Genomic DNA, 12,469 nt, shown 5'->3' with positions numbered 1-12,469 from the left:
AAAACCCAACCTTTTGCTGTCTCCAGGAAACACATTTAGCTACAAAAGATAAAAATAGGCTCAAAGTCAAAGGATGGAAAACAATCCTACAAGCAAATGGGCCAAAAAAGAAAGCAGGAACAGCTATACTTATATCAGATAAAACAGACTTCAAACTCAAAAAAATAAAAAGAGACCCCAATGGTCACTACATTATGATTAAGGGGACAATACTTCAAGAAGAAATAACACTCATTAACATATACTCACCAAACGAAAGAGCACCAAAATATATCAGACAACTGTTGTCCTCTCTGAAAACAGACATCAGAGAAAACACATATGTAGTGGGAGACTTCAACACACCACTATCAACAATGGATAGATCAACAAGACAAAAAATAAGTAAAGAAACTAAAGCTCTAAATAAGGACCTAGAGCATTTGGGCTTAACAGACATCTATAGAACACTAAACCCAAAAAAAACGGAGTACACATTTTTCTCAAGCGCACACGGATCATTCTCCAGGATCGATCACATACTGGGGCACAAGACAAACATCAACAGATACACCAAGATTGAAATCATACCAACCATCTTTTCTGACCACGAAGGCATCAAACTAGAAATAAATCATAAAAAGAAGGCAAGGAACTATCCTACCTCATGGAGATTAAAAGCCACACTACTGGAAGACCACTGGACTAACGAGGAGATCAAAGAAGAAATTAAAAAATTCTTTGAATTGAATGACAAGGAGGACACCAATATCCTAAATGTATGGGATGCAGCAAAAGCAGTAATAAGAGGAAAATATATAGCAATAGAAGCTCACATCAAAAAACAAGAAAGAACTCAAAGAAACAACCTAATCTCGAAGCTCAAAGATCTAGAAAAAGAACAACAAAAAAACCCCAGAACCAGTAGAAGAAAAGAAATAATAAAAACCAAAGCAGAAATAAATGAAATTGAAACTAAAAAAACAATCCAAAAGATCAATGAAACCAAGAGCTGGTTCTTTGAAAAAATAAATAAAATAGACAAACCCCTAGCCAGGCTCACAAAGGAAAAAAGGGAGAAAGCACAAATACACAGAATCATAAATGAAAGAGGAGAAATCACAACGGACACAGCAGAAATCAAAAGAATAATCAGTAACTACTATGAACAGTTATATGGAAACAAGTTCAACAATCTAGAGGAGATGGACAAATTCCTACAACTCTACAATCACCCAAAGCTAGATAAAGAAGAAATAGAACACCTAAACAGACCAATTACAATTAGTGAAATTGAAATGGTAATCAAAAACCTCCCCAAAAACAAAAGCCCAGGACCTGATGGATTTACAAATGAATTCTACCAAACATTCAGAGACGAATTAGTGCCTATCCTTCACAAACTCTTCCAAAAAATTGAGAAGGAAGGGACAATACCAAACACGTTCTATGAAGCCAATATTACACTAATACCAAAACCGAATAAGGACAACACAAAAAAGGAAAACTATAGGCCAATCTCCCTAATGAACACTGATGCAAAAATCCTCAATAAAATTTTAGCTATCAGAATCCAACAATGTATCCATAAGATAATTCACCACGACCAAGTTGGATTCATTCCAGGGGCACAAGGATGGTTTAACATCCGAAAATCAATCAACGTTATCCAACACATCAACAAAAAGAAATATAAAAACCATATGATAATATCAATAGATGCTGAGAAAGCTTTCGACAAAGTGCAACACCCATTCATGATAAAAGCCCTTGAAATTCTTGGGATACAAGGAACATACCTCAACATCATAAAGGCCATCTATGACAAGCCAACAGCCAGTATCATTCTCAATGGTGAAAAGCTGAAAGCAATTCCATTAAGATCTGGAACAAGACAAGGATGTCCACTCTCACCACTGCTTTTCAATATAATACTGGAAGTCCTAGGCAGAGCAATAAGACAAGAGAAAGACATCCAAGGAATCCAAATAGGAAAAGAAGAAGTCAAACTATCACTATTTGCGGATGATATGATAATATACATAGAGAACCCCAAAATCTCCACAGAAAAACTAATTCAACTCATCAATCAATTCAGTAAAGTGGCAGGATACAAAATCAACACGCAAAAGTCAGTAGCCTTCCTATACACAAACAATAAATCTGAAGAAGAAGAAATCAAAAAAACCACCCCTTTTATTATCGAAACAAAAAAAATCAAATATTTGGGAATAAATCTAACAAAAGAGGTAAAGGACCTATACAAAGAAAACTATAAAACACTGTTAAAAGAAATAGAAGAAGACACAAAGAAATGGAAAGACATCCCCTGCTCATGGATTGGAAGAATAAACATTATTAAAATGGCCATCCTACCAAAAGCAATATACAGATTCAATGCTATTCCAATCAAAATCTCAATGGCATTCTTCAAAGAAATAGAACAATTATTGATGAAATTCATATGGAATCACCAAAAACCCCGAATAGCCAAAGCTCTCCTGAAAAAAAAAGAAGGAAATGGAGGCATCACACTCCCAGACTTCAAACTATACTACAAAGCCATAATCATCAAAACTGCATGGTATTGGAACAAGAACAGACATACAGACCAATGGAATCGAATAGAAAATCCAGAAATAAACCCACAGATTTATGGTCAACTAATCTTTGACAAAGGAGCAAAGACTATGCATTGGAGCAAAGAAAGTTTGTTCAATAAATGGTGCTGGGAAAACTGGGTCGCTACATGCAAAAGAATGAAGCTTGACCACTACCTCACACCATACACAAAAATCAACTCAAAATGGATTAAAGAACTAGACATAAGACCTGAAACCATAAAATACATAGAAGGAAATATAGGCGAAACACTACGGGATTTGCACATCAAAGACATCTTTACAGACACATCACCCAAAGCAGTGATAGTGAAGAGAAAGATAAACAGCTGGGACTACATCAAATTAAAGAGCTTCTGCACAGCAAAAGAGACAATAACAAAAACAAAGAGAAACCCCACCAACTGGGAGAACATTTTTGCACCCAACACTAATGATAAAGGACTGATCACAAAAATCTGCAAAGAGCTGATGAGACTCAGCAACAACAAAGAAAATAATCCAGTCAAAAAATGGGCAGAAGAGCTAAAAAGAAACTTCTCTGAAGAGGAAATGAAAATGGCCAACAGACATATGAAAAAATGTTCAACATCACTTGTAATCAGGGAAATGCAAATCAAAACTACCATGAGATACCATCTCACACCAGTGAGAATGGCACATATTAAAAAAACTAGCAACAACAAATGTTGGCGAGGATGTGGAGAAAAAGGAACTCTTGTGCACTGTTGGTGGGAGTGCAAACTGGTCCAACCACTATGGAGAGCTGTGTGGAGATTTCTGGACCTACTAAACATAGAGCTTCCATATGATCCAGCAATTCCACTCCTAGGTATTTACCCAAAGGACACAGAAACATCAATTCCAAAGAGCACCTGCACTCCTATGTTTATAGCAGCACTGTTTACAATAGCTAAGCTTTGGAAACAACCCAAATGCCCAAAAATAGATGACTGGATCAAGAAGATGTGGTACATATATACCATGGAATATTACTCAGCATTCAAAAAGATAAACACATGCAATTTGCAGCAACATGGATGGCGCTGGAAGGGATCATGCTCAGCGAAATAAGCCAAAAAGAAAAAGAAAAATACCGGATGGTCTCACTCATAGCAGGAATCTAGAAAACTTAAATAAGGGACCAGGAAAATGAATATAAGAAAGTGAAAATCAAAATCAACAAAAAAACTATGAACCAGAGACACTTTTTGGGGGGTGGGGGGCGGGGGGGGAAGGATTGGGGTCAGAATGGGGCGTTTGCAATTGTATGGGGGAATATAAAAATAAAATTTAATATTTAAAAAAAAAAAATAAATAAATAAACAAGTAAATAAAAAAAAAAAAAAAAATAAAACTTTATCGACATAGCTCAAATTTTTTAAAGCTTTGCCGATTTATTGGGGTGTAATGTTGTAATTGGCATGTAATATTACCATCATATTATAATGCATTATAATGTAAAAAATATTACCATACAATATTATATAAATACAATATTATAATGTTAAAAAATACTAAATAAAAGGCAACAAAATTAGGAGGTTATAGACAATGGTGATTTGAACTACAGTACCAACAGCAGAAATTGAAAAAAAAAAAAACAGTCAAATTTGAGAGATTCTAGAAATGAAAATAGGACTTGCACTTGCAGATAGTTTGCACTGGGGAAGATGGTAATGGTGAGAAAAAGGGAGGAATCAAGGATAGAGCCAAAGTTTATGCCTTGAACTACTAGATGGTGGTGACATTTACCAAGATGGAAGATTAGAGGGACCTGTTTGCATGTGGGAAATCAAATCTTACAAAACATCAACTGGATATGTTAACTAGTAAGAGGGATAAGGATAGTGCTGAGGAGATGTCTCAGATATAAATATAAGCTTACAGATAAGTATGTAAAATCACAGAATCTAGATGAAATCCTTTAGGTGGCAAGTATACTTGAATGAATCCCTCAAATGTTAGGGCTACAGAACAAGGTGGAAGCCCTGAAGTAACCAGTATATAAAGGTGACCAGGAGAAATACCTAGCAGAGAACATTGGGAAGGAATGGAGAATGGTCTAAGAGGAAAATCAGAAAAACGGGTATCTTGAGAATTGAGAGAAGGGAGGTGCAAAAAGCAGGGTCAAACACTGGTCCATTGGGCTTAGCAATATTAAAATTATTGGTGATTTTCACAAGACTGGAAAAACTGAAGTGAATAGGAATCTTTTGAGATGAATGAAGGGAAATGAGAAATGGGCAGTAGCTAGGATGTAATGTTGGGCAAGAGAGTTTAACTTTGGAGAGTCCAGATTATGTTTTCAGGCAAACAGGAATGACACAATAGAAGGGCAAAGAAGAATTACATGATAAAGTCCTGAAGAAAGCAAGAAAGGATGGAGGTTAGAGGAAAAGAGACTGATTGGACTAAAAAAGAAGGTGGTGGAAAGATAACCTTAGGCAAGTTTTCTTAATAATAAAGTCTCCTTCCTTGAACTGTTGTGAACATTTAATTAGATAAGAATTAGACAAGGTGGGCCTCCCCTGGTGGTGCAGCAGTTAAGAGCTGGGCTGAGAAGCTGCCCACAGCCTCTGCAGCGCCAGTTCGATCCCCGGCCGCCAGAGCTGGTCCCACATGGCACGACAGACAATTCTCCCATCCTCCCGCGCTTCTGACTGTACCCAGTGCTTGTATAAATAAATAAATAAATCTTTTTTTTTTTTTTTAAAAAGAATTAGACAAGGGATATAATGAACAGCAATTAGCATATTGCCTGGCACTCAGTAAATATATTTCATAAATGCCATTATTATTAATCAACATATCTTAGCTTGTAGACAGATTTGAAAACTAGAGAATGTTTCAAATAACACAATATGCACTGAAGCCTACATTGCTTCTATTCCTTTCCAGTAATTTCATTTAGAATCAGACTATTCATATTCCAAAACCAAACATTTTCAAGCAGTTTCACTTGTCAAAGATTTTTTAAAAAGAACAACCAAAACCTTAAGAAATTAATGTTTATTTTAGGCAGAAATTTTCTGTGGACTTTTAAAATCCAGGATTTTGGCTGAATTATGAACTAATGGTCTAATGCAAATTTAAAACTGCAAAAAACCAAAGCAAACTACTGAACAGCCCCTCAGCCCTGCCAGTCTAAAATTGTTTCTTTCAGCCTCTATTTTCACATGCAAACTATGATGTTACAGTTTAAACACACATAGATAGGCTTAATAATAATTTAACATATATTGACTGGGTTAAATAATGCCTCAACCAAGAGATTTCCTTGAGCAAAGTAAGAAAATAAATGAGATTTCATTGTACCTCAGTATGAAGATCGCATATAAATAATACATAAAATTCAGTTTGCATGCATATGATTTTGAATTTCCACTGATTATTCAATAGATAATTACAATATTTCCAATATGTGTAGAGAGCTATTTATAAGACGGTTCAGTTGATCCTCATAATAACATTATTTTAAGTTCTTAGAAATGCAGAGATCAAATTGTTTGAACTCTTTTAAATTCTATTAAATAATACAGAAACTTCTCTGTGATCAAAAGTGAAAAATAAGGTTTTAGCTTATTAAACTCATTTAATGCAAATTTAGATTGAAACTGAACATATAAGATGATCAAAGAAATAACAAACCAGTTTATTTTATTTTAGGAGAAAGAAAGGCTTAGTCTTCCAGAAGCATTAAAATAGAACCAATTTAACTCTTAATGGTAGTATACATGCATGTGCACCCAACCCCTCACCCCACCCCCACACCCCTAACACATGTACACCTTTCTTCTCTCAGTTTATTAACATTCTAAATCTTTCTCCAGGTTTGGCCTTGCAACCACTTACTTGATAAAGTAGGTCACTTAAAAAGGAAGAAAGCCCAATAAAATGAATTACAAAGACAACAAGATTAAACTGATTGCACTGTTTTCATACATTGTAGCTGAAATTCTGCAAATATGCAGTTGGCTGTGGTTTGGCATTTAACAGCATGCGATCAGTAAGGAGGAGGAAATTTTATTCTCATTAACTATTGCAGATTTACTGCAGTGAAAAAGGGCTATGTAACCCGAGATGTGACAGTACAGAAAGATCAAAGCCATGGACTGGAAACTAAATAAACCCTCTGGCTACTTCCTGCAAGGAAAATTCACTTTGGCAATGTAAAACAGAGCCCAGTTAAAAACTACTCTCAGTTTTATGAGCTGTCATAGCAGCTCAAGTGGTTTGGACTGGTTGAGTTTAGAACATTATATTTCCTTGTTTTTGTCTAAGATACTTCTGTAAGCAGTTTTATAGATTTTTTTAAAACACCATAACAACAACAAAAAAAAGAAACTCTTGGTTGAAACTGAGAAGGTAACCACTAAACTTAATAAAGCAGGCAGGTCTTCATTTGCACATTCCTTTCTCATTTACTACAGCTTAATATTTTGCTTTTAGATTTATTTGGCAATATACATATACCTTAATAATTTATCTGCAATCTGTACAATTCCTATTCAAAATAATTGCAAATCAGTTTACAGAGACCATATGGCTCATATGGCTCATATCCGAGGGGTGAGCTATTTGCAATAGCACATCTGGAAGAACTAGGGGCAATATGGAGAATATGGAAATTAATTAACATTACATTTGAAAATGGATAGGTAGTAGGATGCATCTGTTTTTTTAAAAAAATTTGAGAAATGTATTTGTTTTAACAAATCTAATATAAGGAAGTTTAGGCAATTGCTCATAAATACATAAATCATATTGTTAAATCAAGCAAAACAGATGGGCTAGAGTAAATCAACCTTAAGTTAGAAAATATCCCTGAGATTAGGAGTCAGCTTAGTATCATATGATGATGGATCATGAGCACTATGGTGGTGGGAGAACTATGGGAACTACACCTGAAGGGGAAAATCAGTAATGTACAAAAATTAACAATGATGTAAGAAAATAAATAATTTTAATTAAAAAAGAATTAAAAGAAACAAAAGAGGAACATACTATATTTTCCTCTTTGGTTTTTGGAGGGTGTGGTGTGCTTTTCAGCCAAATTATTTACAGTTTTGTTATTCCACTAGAGTATGAGAAAACAAGCCTTTAATAAAATAGTAATATGCATACTATTCCTTTAAAAAACTCAATTAAAAAAAATAGGAGCAGTTCATAGGTCAAATATATCATAGAGTAGTCATTGTTGATTAAAGACTTTCCGTTTAAATTTACAACTAATTTTTATTATCTGAACAGTCAGCAACTTGTGAAAAATACACATAAAGAGATGGATGAACTTTAATACAAGACAACTACTCTTAAATGATGGAGATATAATTAACTTCTCATTCACGAATGGATTAATTCCCATGTCATTTCTTCTAGTACAATGTTATGCCATAATTGATGTGTTAACATCTTTGCAAGATCTAGTCATATTCAAATTACTTTTAAAATTTACAGGTCATACACAATTTATACTGAGTTTCTTATTCTGAATTAAAGTCTAGTGAAGTAACAATAAATCTAATTTTCTTTGGGAATATCTTTGGACTTTATATACAGTAACATGCATACCTCCAACAACTGCTCAAACAGAAGATTAAAAATTAACACAAACTTGATGAGGGCAGGTCTTTCCTCAACTTCTCTTGCATCTAAATTTCCAGAGTAAAGTAAATCATTTAAAATATTTTTCCAAGTGAGGAGTATAATTTCTCTTGGATAAAACATCTTCCCAGGGACTCTAAGTCTTGATTTTGGGCTTGTATTTCTATATTTCAGTAAAGTTTACAATTTGCTAATGCTGATGTGTGATAATCTAATAAAATCTGGCCTTAAAGGTTATAGGCCCAATTTACTAGTAAAATCTAATTCAATTCTCTTTGGGAAATGCAAATCACTAGTGTCCTGCAGTGAAATTTCCTTGCTTTACAGGGCTAGAAAGAAGTTGTCTCTAAAGTCTAAACAAATACAATAATTAGTTAAATATATGAGGATTCATTTATAGACATAAAACAATATCATCGTGCATATAAATATTCATAAATTAATTAAACAAGTGATTTGCATGAGACAAAATTCTTCCAGGCTGAGATTATTCCACTCATTTCACCCTCATTTTTCATACACCTGCATTAACCTGTAGAGAACAATCTACTACTCACAAGAATTTAACAGTAGTAAAATGATTACTTAATGTGTTAATAAACTTCTAGCAACTTGCTCCAAGCAATATGAAACAGTGATTTGCAGTAAACCATGTCAAAGGTATTAAAACAAAATAGGTAAACAATATTGCATTGCATAACACAACCTACATATCTGATGCTGAATTTTAATAAGCTACACTAAAACTTTGTGAATTGAAGCAGTTAATGGAGAGATATATATTTGCCTGTCATTTGGAGGCACTAATTGTGTAATAGTAAGAGTGCCAGATCTTATCAAGCTTAAAGGTTTCATTTTTTATTAGTTATTTGACTTTGGGTTAGTTCCTTAATAATCTCTAAACCTTAATTTCTACATTTGTTGAAACAGGGACCATACTACCTTTTGTTCTATTTATCTCACACACTAGTTGATAATCAAAATGAAATATATGACATATAAATGCTAGATTAAAAATCAAATTTAAAAATTAGTCTTTATTATTTAGATTTAGACAGAAAAAAAGAGCCTTAAATATTTTGTTGTTTGAAACTTTTAGAAGGCACCTAAAACATTTTATCTGTTGAACTAAAAAAACAACTAGCAGAATGGTTATGGGATTACTGGACAACAATATAATTATAATAAAATTTTGCACAGATCTAGGTACTTTACAATCAAATTATATACCCTGAAATAGAACAACTTTTAAAAGTAAACAAGATATTGTCTTGTTATCCAATTTCATTGTTTCAATAAAGAGGTTCTACTGTATGTGTTTTGATCATGATTTAACAAAACTGCATTTAAGGTAAGAAGCAACTCTTGCAAATATCCTAAGAATACATATTAGGAAACTATATATAGGTTCCTAAAATATATATTCAAGAACAGAGTAAATAAAATACATAATAATGCCCTGAATATATAAAATACTAAGTTTTTTAAAAAGTTAGTACATTGCTCAATACTTGCTTTAAAATGAAAATGTTTTATATTAAGATTAAATCAACAAATCTGTTGCGAAAATGTTTTAATATGTACAAATAAATATAAATGGAATGATCAAATATTCTTAACCACAGTGTTGAGTTTCGTTACTAGAATTATAGATGTGACAATGATAAACTCATTTTTATGCTATTAAAACATTACAGATGAATTTTATTAAAAATAATCAGATAAGGAAGAAGCAAATTGAAGAACTGCAGCCAGTTCTTCAAAACGTAAAGGGTTTTTTCAGTTTTTTTTTTTTAAAAAAAACAGGAAACAGGTTTTTATTAAGAGGGATTATTGCTCAATGTTTTTAGTTGTTACTTTATTATTTGTTAAAGACACTTAAATAAGAAACATTTTCATGCAATTAAGTCATCACGAGACTAACTGACAACTAAAAAAGAGCAAATATGTAGTGTGAGCAAATTTTTTTAACTTGTTGGTATTCTATAAATTGTGACATAAATGGTTTTTGTAAATGTGAGCAAGGATATCATGTTACTACATTCCCATTACTACTACTTATGAGAATGGTGCTATGATTTGATTAGAAAATGATAGAGAAATGAGACAGTAAATGATTCATGAATGAATGAAAACTATTTCCATTCTCCTTTATAGCATATATATATTTAATTATGCATATTGAGATAAAGTTGGTTTACATTGTATCTTTGGGGGTTATATATAAGTTTAAACCTTCACAAATGTATATTTTCACATCATGCCCACCACTAGTACCCTAATCTCCACCACGTTCCATTGGGTCCCTACTCTCCCCCATTCCCATCCTGTCATCCTCCCCTTTGGGTTGCATTAGTTTTGTAGTCAAATAGTTAAAAGAGGAAGACAAATACCTAATGGTCTCACTTACATGTGGAATACAGAGAAATATAACTAAGGGTCAGACAAAAAGTGGAGAGTTTTATATAAAGTGACTATCCAGTGCTAAATGTGTCTTTCAAAATTATTTTGACTTTCATATTTACTTAAATCAGAAAACCATTGTAATATAATCTAAAGCATATACAAAATCATGTACTACAAAAGTAGGTGCTGAAAAGAAATGTTAGTTCTGCAATTAAGTAAATGTATCTCACAAAACTTAGTGTATCTATTTTCTGACATTTACTTTATTTAAATAATTTATCCAATCTTTATCTCTAATTACTTCATAAGGATAAATTTTTAGACATAAAGAAGTGAACCATTTAAGACTCCTATTCTCTATTACTAAGTACATTCCACAAAGGTTTTGTCTATTTCATTCCTGTGAGAGGTGTAGTGGTGTACCTCATTGCTTCTATATATATGTATTAGCATCAAAAAACTTTGACAGTTTAATAGGTGAAGATGGTGTCTGGTTATTTTGTTTTGTATCCAAGCAGCTGAAAAATGACTAAAGTCAGGAGATTTTCTTAAGACTCCATGAAATATGTTCCCTGCTGAAAACCAGTAATAAGATACCCTAAATAAAAAAGTTATGATCATATCTGATAAAAATTTAATAACACTAAATATAGCAGTGTTTTAGTTGATAATCTTTAAATGACTTCATAAATATTTATCAATTCATTTAGCCCTCACAATGCTGATGAACAAGTGGTTGGTCTTGATGCCGATCATAGAAATATTTCTAGGAGGTTCTTTTCATATTTCTTTTGATCCTCCCATATAATTTCTACAGTACTACTGCAGAAATGAATTTAAGTTTCAGTCACTAAAACTTAAAACTATTAGAACAAATGGTAGTGCCTGGGTTATCAATTAAAATTGATAAAAGATTTATCAAAGATGAGATTTTATAGGCATATTTACTTTCCTTTCAATATAAAAGAATTTCTTGCTTGGCCAAATAAAGGGTTGTGACAGACAAATTGATTTCTCTTTTGAATAACTGCCTTGAAATAATCTCATAATGTATAGCTCTAGGAATAATATGTGGTTCTATAAATATTACACAATACCTTTCAGACAGCAAATACATAATTTTGAGGTTGCTCTTCTCGTGTGAAACACTAGTAACTAAAGTAAACTAAATAGCTGAGTACAAAAGATTATCTCAAGTGTTAAGGAAATTATTTAGTAAGATTTTTAGAAGTGCAACTAATATGTCAGAATTATGATTTAATGTTTAAAATAATAGAAAAAAAGCTTTATGTGTACAATATGTAATATATTCATGCACAGAAAAGTTAATGCCACACTATTCTGAGAAAAAAGGGGGGAAAAGCAGGCTATATAACACAGAAAATGAAAGTGTCAGAATCAGATGGCTCAGATATTATACACATCTAGTTCATTTTTGACTCTATGAATGACATCACTGTGCCAACCACAAAGAACTCCAGGCCCTCTCAAAAATATTTTTCAAAGCCCCAAGGAAACCTAAGCAGTCTCTGTATTTTTTTTCCAGTTTATGAAAATTGGATTCCTATAAAAGAAAAATGGACCATTTTTACTGCAACAAAAACTGATTTGTAAAAGCTGGAAGCAGTTTAAAAATACTCAACATGAGGTTCTTGTTAGTGTTGAAAAGTAAGAGTTATAATAAAAAAAGGTCCAAAAATATGGTGCAGATACATTTTGTACAAAGGGAGAGAAAGCTAGGCTTACTCTTATTATTTTTAATTAGCTTCAATAGCAAGTTCCACTTTACTTCTAACACCGCTTAGATCTTGGGACAGGCAGATTTACAACTGATGCTCTGGGATTGGCAGCTCTAG

The 12,469-nt window shown here is 32.8% G+C and overlaps 1 protein-coding gene across 6 annotated transcripts in view; it reads right to left on the bottom strand.

The window, feature by feature from the left end:
- The window catches only part of KIFAP3 (kinesin associated protein 3), a 138,908-nt gene that overhangs the window by 14,424 nt on the left and 112,015 nt on the right, over positions 1-12,469 (bottom strand). The window lies entirely within an intron of this gene.

The sequence above is a fragment of the Talpa occidentalis genome, unplaced genomic scaffold (assembly GCF_014898055.3).
Source record: "Talpa occidentalis isolate TD23 unplaced genomic scaffold, MPIMG_talOcc4v2.1 talOcc4.12, whole genome shotgun sequence".
NCBI classification, from domain to species: Eukaryota; Metazoa; Chordata; class Mammalia; order Eulipotyphla; family Talpidae; genus Talpa; species Talpa occidentalis.
This window is presented reverse-complemented; position numbering and strand designations above follow the sequence as displayed.